Here is a 9,371-nt window from a genome sequence, read left to right as displayed (position 1 = left end):
GGGGAACAGGACAGGCCGGGTACGATGCCATGGAACACAGTCCGGCTTGGCATGAGTTGCCTCGTCTTGAGGTTCAGCTTCTCCATGTTGTCACGGTACAGTATGTTGATACTGCTCCCGCCGTCAATCAGCACACGGGAGAAGCTGGCGGCTCGCCTTTCTGTCACGAGGGTGGTGTCCAACACCAATGCATAGGAGCTGGGAGACGGCATCATCTCTGGGTGATCGGCCTGGCTCCAGCTGATAGGCTTCTCAGACCAATGCATAAACTCGGGGTTGTTGGAGGCGACCGCGTTGACTTCTTGGTGCTGACGGCGCCGACTGCGCCTGTCTTCAATTTGGCTTGTGAAGACGACGTAGGCGGCGTGCTCATCTGGGAACTCATCTTGAATTGCTCCGACTGCTGGTCGAACAGCCGGCTGCTGAGCGGCCGGAGGCAGTGGGCCAGCAGGTGGAGGCGGCACCAGCCCCTCGCCTTTGGAGATCCGTGTGAGCCAATGGCACTTCCGTGTCGTGTGGTTGGACGTCTTCGCGCCGTTGTGGAACTTGCAGGGGGCGTCAAGGGTTTGCTCGTAGGAGAAAGCCGGCTGCCAAGACGGCATGCCGCCCTTCTGCTCCTTGGGAGCGGGCCGCTCTTCGGCTTGCTCGTCTTCGACTGTGGCCACTTGCCGACTGGTGGAAGGCGGCATGGGGGGCTTGCGCTTGTTGTCGTTCTGGTAAGGGCGTCGGTTGGAGTCGCCAGTCGGCGTCTTGGGAGCCGGAGCGAGTACCTTCCCAGAGGCATCCACTCGAAACTCGGTCTTCATCTAGGAGTCGGCAGTGGCGTACTTGTCTGCTATGATCAGCAGCTCGTCGAGGGTAGCCGGCTCGTCGCAGAGGAATCGGTGCTTGAGGAGGGTGCCCTCTCGGCACCCGGCGGTGAAGTACTCTATGGCTTGAACCTCGTGCACCCCCTCGCAAGAGTTGCGGAGCTCGGCCCAACGCGTGAGGTAGTCGCGAGTCGATTCGCTGGGCCCTTGGACGCACAAGGAGAGCTAGGGGGCTTGGGAGGCCGCTTGTACGTGCTGGTGAAGTTGCGGACGAAGACTTCCATGAAGTCCAGCCAGCTGTTGATGTTGTAGGGCTTGACGCTGTTCAGCCAAGTGTGTGCCGTGCCTTGAAGCATGAGCAGGACGTACTTCACGGCAACGCGCCTGTTGCCATTTGCTATGCGGACTGCGGTGGAGTAGTCGATCAACCAGTCTTCCGGCTTCACGGAGCCGTTGTACTTTGGCGTGTCTCTTGGGAGCGAGAACCCTTTGGGGAAGGGCTCGTCGCGGATGCGGGGGCCAAAGCAAGGCGGGCCGACATCATCTTCTTCTTCTAGCGCCAGGGATAGCGCTAGGCGGTCGATCGGGTGGCGGGCATCATTCTCGCCGACTCCCTCGCGGTGGCCTAGTCGGCCACCGAGAGTCGGATGCGTGACAGGCGGCGGGGAGGGATATCTCTCCCCACGAGGCAGGGGAGGAGGCGGATCGCCTCGTCGTTCCACAGCTCGGGGCGGCCTTCTGCGTCGCGCTCGATGGTGAGCCGAGTCCGGCTGCGGCTAGCAGCCGGCTCCTTGTCTTTTCTTGCGCGGCCGCCGTCTGCAGTCGGCGTTCGGGATGTCGCGCCGTGCTCTCGGCGTGGGTGAGGACTTTCAGCGCGGGCGCGGGCGCTGGCTTCATGCTGCCCTGCGGCCGCGTTGATCAGCTTCTGGATGCGTTTAGTCATGTAGGGGAGCTCGTCACCCCCAGCCCGTTCAGCTCCTCTGCGGCTGCCTGGGCGACACGCAGGTTCTCGAGCGGCATGGCGTAGACTGGGCGATCTGCTCCTAGCACGCTGGCGATGGCCGCGCCGCGCTTCTTGACGATGCCAGCTGGGCTCGGCCCGCCAGGGGGCGGCGTGCCAAAGGCGGCGCGGTCGACTTCGCGCTGGTGAGCCTCAGTGAGGTGTCTCATGGATGCTATCTTCTGGCCTTCCACGACGAGGGCGAGGCAGCGTGCCTCCAGTGTCTCATCGTCGGCGTCGGCCGGGATGGGGACGGACAAGTCGTGCAGCGCCGCCTGTAGGGCGTCGTCGGCGTCCTCGCCGGAGACGGCGCCGTGGCTGATGACCAACACCTCAGTGACAGCGCTGCTGCCACTGTCGGCTCGAGGGAGAGGGTCGTCGATGATCACCACGTTGGTGGGGAAGGCGTCAAGCGATGCCGTGTCGGTGTCGACCAGCATCGGGTCGGATGAGCCGACCGACTCCAAGTCCACAGCAAGCTCGCTGGAGACGTGGAGCTGGTCGAGGAGGTTGACGAGGCGGCTCTCGGGGCAGTCTGTGCCCGCGTCGGACGCAGGCTCGTCGGAGATGCGAGCCTAGCCAAGAAGATCGGCGAGGCAGCTCGCCGCGCAGGCGACGTCGACGCCTTGCAGCGCGTTGGGGCAAGCGCCATCGGGCGTGGCGGGCTGGCTATGCTCGCGCGGGAGGGAAAGGGTTCCCGTCCAGAATAGGTCTCCGGACGACGGTGCACCTGGCCCCACGGTGGGCGCCAAATGTCGGGTGGTAGGTGCGACATATGCCAACGGGTGGCTTATCATTGTGGGAGCCAGTAAGACATCGCCGGTGCCTGGAAAAGGGATAAGGCGAAGACATGCACGCCGGCGAATCTTACCCAGGTTCGGGGCTCTCCATGGAGATAACACCCCTAATCCTGCTCTGCGGGGTCTCCGCATGATCACTAGATCAATACAAGTAGCTACAAGAGGCTCCTTGAGCTGTTTGGCTAGAGGAAGAAGAAGGGCAAGGCTAGCTCTCCTTTTCTCTCTACGTGGTGTCTAAAACTCTATGAGATCAACCCTTTGCATTGGTGCCCTGGGGGTTTATATAGGCCTATCCCCTAGGGGTACAATGGTAATCCGGCTGGACGCGGGTCCTAGCCGTCAGTGTCTGTATTCGCCGGCTTCTCCGCCGACCGCTGGGGCCCGCCGACTGGTGGGTCCCGCCGGCTGCCGGCCTCAGGGCCGACAGGCCGGCCCCACCGCCTGGGGGTCTTGTCGGTGGCTGGTTACGGTAACCTCGCCTCTGATGACGAGGGCTTTGTTGAGGTAACCATGGCCACAGTGCCGCCGCCTTGCGGGCTCTCACTGTAGCCTTACCTCTTCTTGTCTCCTTAATGATGCACATACTTCGAGGATGGGGGATAGCCGGCTGTTGGGAGCCGGCTATGCCCCAGGCCGACTGGGGAAGACTTGGCTGCCTTCGAGCATCTCTCTAGCTGAAGGGGCCCGCCGCCCGCGGGCCGTACTGGCGCCTGTCGTGGGTGGTGTCATGGTCAACATGGCAACAGTGCCGCGCCGGACGGGGGATGGCCGGCCCGTATGGCATACTGTGGCCACGCGTGCTCCGGGATTCGGGGGGTGGCAGGTTGTACTGTAGCCACGCCCTGTCTCATCACCGTTATGTGGGTGCAGCCCTTGAGGGTGCAGTCTGGGCCGTCTTCTGGGAGTCGGCCTTCTTCATGGCCGGCTTCTGGGAGTCGGCCATCTTGTAGTTCTCTTTGGGAAGGTTTTGGAGGCCGGGTCGCCTTCTGGTAGTCGGCCTGGGTGATAGCCGGCCAGGGGAAGGCGGCCCTGTGGTTTGGATGCTTGAAGGCTCGATTGGCCTGGTAATTTTTTGAAGAGCCACGGGGAGTCGGTTAGGCTACCCGTGGCCATTTACTCCGACAGGTGGCGAACTTTGATGACCAGTGGATGTAATATGTGTAATAGCCGTGATAGCCTAGTGTAAGTTGCTTGCTTATTTATTTCCTTGTTGTCTTGATTATTTGTTTGTTTGTAGTTAGTGCAGTTCTTTTTCTGCGGTTTGCTAGTGGCTGCAATAACCTATTTTTTAAAACTAGGCCACAATAACCATGGGGCTAATATTTACTGTAGTGACACTGGGCCTCCTACGGGCCGTAGAAATAGTGGGCCTTCTACGGGCTGTATAAACGGTGGGCCTTCTACGGGCCGTAGAAACAGTGGGCCTTCTACGGGCCATAGAAACAATGGGCCTTCTATGGGCCGGATCATCAATGGGCCTTATACGGGCCGTATGATCGATTGGCCAAACATGGGCCAAACAGACCGCATTCTTGCCGTAAACGGGCTAGAGTTGGAATCGTCTGTTCATGGGCCGACCATAATGGGCCATCGTTAATAGGCCGTATTTGATGACGCTATGAAAACGGCCCAACGTATTAACGGACCACAAATGGGCCGACTGTAACACACGGGCTGAATTTGGCCCACAAGCAGAAAATGACAGTAACGGGCCGTAAGTAAACGAATGCTGGAAAATAGCCCAAGAATAAATGGGCTTTGAGAAGGCCGAAAGATAACATGGGCTGGAAACGGCCCAACGGAATAACGGGCCGTTAATGGGTATAAAGTGATACACTGTTCTTTACGGCCCAGTTTCACCACGGGCCGTTAATGGGTGTAAAGTGATACACGGTTCATTACGGGCCAGCTTCACCACGGGCCGTTAATAGGCCAAGAGTTACATAGGGCCTCATATGGGCCAAAAGACGTCATGGGCCATACAAGGGCCAGAAGTGAAAACGGGCTGGAATCATATTGGATGGCCCAGATGACCCTACTCGGCCTAATTCGAATAGGGCGTAACGGGCCTTGGGTTAGCGGGCTGTAAATGGGCTATATGCGAACATGCCGTTAACAGGCTTTCCATGGGCCGGCCCGCAACCTTTTGACCAAGTCAAACGGGCTGGCCTTTTCACAGGAATGGGCCTCTGTTGGGCCGTCCCACGTGTCGACGTATCAAAGGCGCCTTCTGTCCAATGAGTGGATGACATCTGTCCCAGCGATGAGCCGACACGTGTTTCCTCCAGCCAATGATGATTTTACACGTGGAAAATCCCCATTGGTCGGGGCTGTTAACGGGTTATCGGATCCAAAACCCGACCCGATAGCTTAACGGCATTCCGTTACGGTGGATGCCACGTGTCGGTCACCCTTGACGAAAGCACTTCTGTGATGCGCGATTTATCGTCATGGAAGTGGACACTTCCATGATGATAATTTTGGTAATGTCATGGAACACTTCTACGACAACACAGGTATGACTATCTTGATTCTGTCATAAATTTTTCATGCATGTACATGCATGACAGAAAACGTGACCTACTGTGACAAACACGTATCATCACGGAAGTGTCTTTTTTTTGTAGTACGAGCATCTGCTCGGCAAGGGTCCGAGGGGCGTTGGGCGCGATTGTTGTGCCACCTAGCCTCCGATCGTCACGGTGAGCCTCGACGGCTTGACTGGCAGTGACGGAATAACCAGGGAAATACTCTACACGAAAGAAAAATAAGTAAGAAGTCAAAGGCCGGCTTATATGACGGACCGGCAGGCAAAAGAAGGAGAAGAACAAACTCACCGTCGAGCATGTCCTCGACCTCGCCGTAGCCGGCCGTCAGAGCCGTCTCCTTCTCAAGCCAGTTCGAGCGCTGAGTCTCGAACTCGGCCTGGAGGGCCTCCTCCGCCCCCTCGAGCTTCCGCAGCTCCGCCTGGTGCTTGTCCGCCTGGTCAGCCAGCTGCTTGGCCAGGCGGTCACACTCCTGTACCATCCTGCCGCGCTCGTCCTCCTTGGTGCGCAGCGTGGTCTGAGCATCGCCCAGTTCCTGCCGTAAGGTAGCGTTGGCTCCTGCAGTAGACAAGAAATATAAGACAATTAGCAAATCAACAAAGAAAGAAGTAGTTGCCGGAAGATCCGACCCGACTGCTCAGCAGTCGGCCCGAATCTCGGGGGCTACACCCCGCGGGTGCGCTGCCGCGCCCCCGCAAGAACGAAGAGCGGAGTGCTTACTCCGGCTGTCGGTCAGCTCGGCGGTCCGCTTGGCCAGCTCCTGGACTTGGGAGTTGAAGGCGGCCGCATGAATGTTGTGGTAATCCTAGAACAGAGCCAACAGAAGAAAAGAAAGGGTCAGCACTTGGAACTTACCTTTAAGTTCCGAGCCGCCTGCTCCGCAGCCAGCCCGGAACTCGGGGGCTACACCCAGTGGGTGCGCTGGCACGCACCCACGGAAGATTACAAAGATTGAAAACAAAGTATAAGGAACATACCCGGACGGCGGCTCGCGACGCCAGGAACGTCTGCGTGTAGTTATGGAGGGCGTCACCTTGGGCTTGAAGCCGGGACCGGACTTCCTGTGAAGCCTTGTTCAGGACACCCGTCCCGCCCCCAGACATCCACTCCCGCGGGACGGCACTAGTGGCCTCCGCCTCTGGGGCCGACGAGCTCGAGGCCCCGATCTCCTGAGGCCGCAGCACCGAAGTCGCCTTCGCCGCGCGCCGGCGCGCCGGAGTGCGGGCCACTGGGCTCGCCCCCACCACCATATCGCCACCGACTTGAGGCACCGGCGGCACGTCAGGCCGACTGCCCTGGGTCATGGCAGCCGGCATTTGCTGGGGCACCTCCGTCCTTGGGATGCCGGCGTTTGCTGGGGCGCCTCCGTCCTTGGGATGCCGGCGTCGCCCCTCTCCCTCTCCACGACCGGCTGGTCATTGCTGGCTGCTCCAGTCGGTGCCAGGATCTCCGGCGCCGGTGGCATGGAGCGCAGCGGGATGACGAGCTATGGAGCCTGGCCGCGTGCGGCTGCCTCTGCTTGTGCCTTGGCGGCTGCGTCCGCCTGGGCCTTGATCGTCTCATGCTCCTGGGCCTTGGCCGCCGCGTCTGCCTCCTCCTGCGCCGCCTTGGCTGCGTCCGCCATCGCCTGCTCCGCCCTCTCCTGCTCCTCGCGCGCCTCCCGCGCATTCCGCTCCGTTGCCGCCTGGAGCTCGGTGCGCGGGTCCACACGGCGGGTGTCGGTGGAGCCCTCCATCCCCCCGATGATGGAGGCGTAGGCCGACCGCTCGTGACAGAGCAGGGCTCTGTTCATGCAAGATAATAAGAACTCGGAGGGAGCTTTGCGAAAAAGACAAAGGAAAGACAACCTCTTACGTGGATACCGTCGGCGGCTGCTTAGGGGCCGTCTGGAACCGGGCCGCCTTCGTGGCGGCTTCCTCCTGCCTGGTTGCTGCCGCCGAGCCTTTGGGCTTCTTCGGCCGGCCGCCTTGCAGCTGCGAGCCGGCTCGGTGCTTTGGTGTGCCGCCTGGTGTAGTCGCCACTGCTGAAGAGCTCGCCCCCGCCCTGTTGGCGACAAGCGGGCGGCGCGGCTCGGCCTCCTCCTCGTCGTCATCCGGCCACGTCTCAAGGCCGCCTCCTCCACCGGAGCCGCCTACCCCGTCGCCGCCGCATGTGGCGTCGTCTTCCTCCAAGGCGGCCGCCCCCAAGTCGGGGTCGTCCGCGTCACTCACCGCTCGGTCCGGCACGTACTCCTGGCCCTGCGCCAGGGCGTCGGCTGCCGGTTGGGTCGTGAGTAGCTGCGACATGACCGACTGGTCAGTCGGCAAAGCAGAACCTAGCAGAAAAAGAAAAGACTAAGAGTTAAGAAGCTTACCGCAGGCGGCAGGTGTGCGCGGGAATACGGCCGCTTGCCAAACTGCCACTCCGATTCCGAGAGCTTGCAGTTCGATATCTCGTTCACCAGGCGAGCCACCTCCGCGGTCGGCATCTCCCAGGTGGACAGCAGGCACGGGTCTTGGTGCCCACTCATCCGGCTGGTCATATGAGGCCGGCCCTGGAGAGGGAGAACCCAACGCTCCACCAAGGCGGTCAACAGGTCCGAGGCCATGATGCCATCTGAGTCCGTCATCACCTTGAGCCGGGCGATGGCTGCGGCGGAGGTGGTCGACAGCGTCCTCGGCTTGTAGGTCCAGTTGGTGCGTGGCTCAGTCGGCGGTCCGGCTTCGTAGGCCGGCAGGTTGACGAACTCCAGCGCCGGGTTGACGTTTTTGACGTAGAAGTATGACTTTTGCCACAGCTTGACCGACTGCGTCAAGCTGATGGACGGGAAGCGGTTCCCGGCTCCTGGGCGCTGCACCGCGACGAAAGCTCCGCACTGAGCCGCCTCGTTCTTGGCGGAGGTGCCGAGCTTGGTGTAGAAGAACTCTCCCCACAGCTCGAGAGTGGGGAGGACGTCGAGGTAGCCCTCGCAGAGCGTGACGAAGGCCGACAGCAGCACCACCGTATTTGGTGTGAGGTGGTGCGGCTAGAGGTTGTAAAACAAGAGGAAAGAGCGAAGGAAGCCGCTCGCCGGCAAGCCGAAGCCCCGGAGGAAGTGCGAGCGGAAGATGACGCACTCACCTTCCTCCGGCGCCGGCGAAATCTCCTTCACGGGCGGAACGCGCGCCCGGACGTAGCCTCGTTGGGCAGCCGCCACATGTTGTGGAGGTAGGCGATGTGGTCTTCTATGACGTTCGAGCCGTCCCAGTCATCGGACCGCCCGCGAGCCATGGAAGCTCGAGATCGATGGAGGCGTGGCATGGCGACTAGTGCGCGAGCCCATCACGAAGCAGCCGCGCGGCGGAAAGGACGAGCTCGGTGACGGCGGACCGCGGCAGCACTTCGGCACGGCGCAGAAGTGCGGCGGTAGCGAAGAGAAGAGAAGAGGAAGAATAAGGCAAATGGAGAGGAGGGCGCGCGTGCTAATGCTGCCCCCCTCCCCCCTACTTATAGCCCCCTGGCTGCGAAGCCGAGGGGACGGGGCGTGGGGATCATGGGATTAACTGTGCCCACGACTCCACGACCCCGCATTAACCGCGGAGTAATCACGCCCCGGAATCCCAACGTTCGCCTCGGCCACAATGGATCAGCACGCGTGCCGAGGCCCAGTAGTGGTGGGCCCCGGCCTGCGGTGACGTCTCGTCATGCGCGTGGGTTGGCAAGCGGCCAGGCCGGCTGGCGCCACATGGCGTACAGCTGGCAGGCGGCAAGACTGGCGCCAGGCTGGCACGCCACCTAGCTCCCGCCAAGACGTTTCAAAAACCACCAGGCAGCCCGCCTGGTCACATCCGGCTCCTAGCAGTCCGCATTCCGGAAGACGGACGAAGCAAGCTATCAAACCACTCGGAGTAGGAAGCTGCCGAGGTTCCTCGCTTTCTTCAGCCACGGAGCCGCACCAGCTTCGGGGACTACTGTCGGAGTAATTGGCCACGGGTAGCCTCATCAGCCCCCCATGGCACTTCAAGACGTCGGGGCCGGCGGATTAGCCGGCGACCGTAGACACTGACAGCCGGGTCCTACACCCGGCCAGATTACCTTTGTACCCCTGGGGGGGTAGGCCTATAAAAGCCCCCCAGGGCATCCATGCAAAGGGGTCAGACTTTAGTCCATCTACACACACATATAGAGAGAGAGGAAGCTCTAGGGCTAGCCTTTCTCTTCTTCCCCCTCTAGAGAAACAGCTCAAGGAGCAAGCTTG

The sequence above is a fragment of the Triticum aestivum genome, chromosome 3D (genome assembly GCF_018294505.1).
Source record: "Triticum aestivum cultivar Chinese Spring chromosome 3D, IWGSC CS RefSeq v2.1, whole genome shotgun sequence".
NCBI lineage: Eukaryota > Viridiplantae > Streptophyta > Magnoliopsida > Poales > Poaceae > Triticum > Triticum aestivum.
This window is presented reverse-complemented; position numbering follows the sequence as displayed.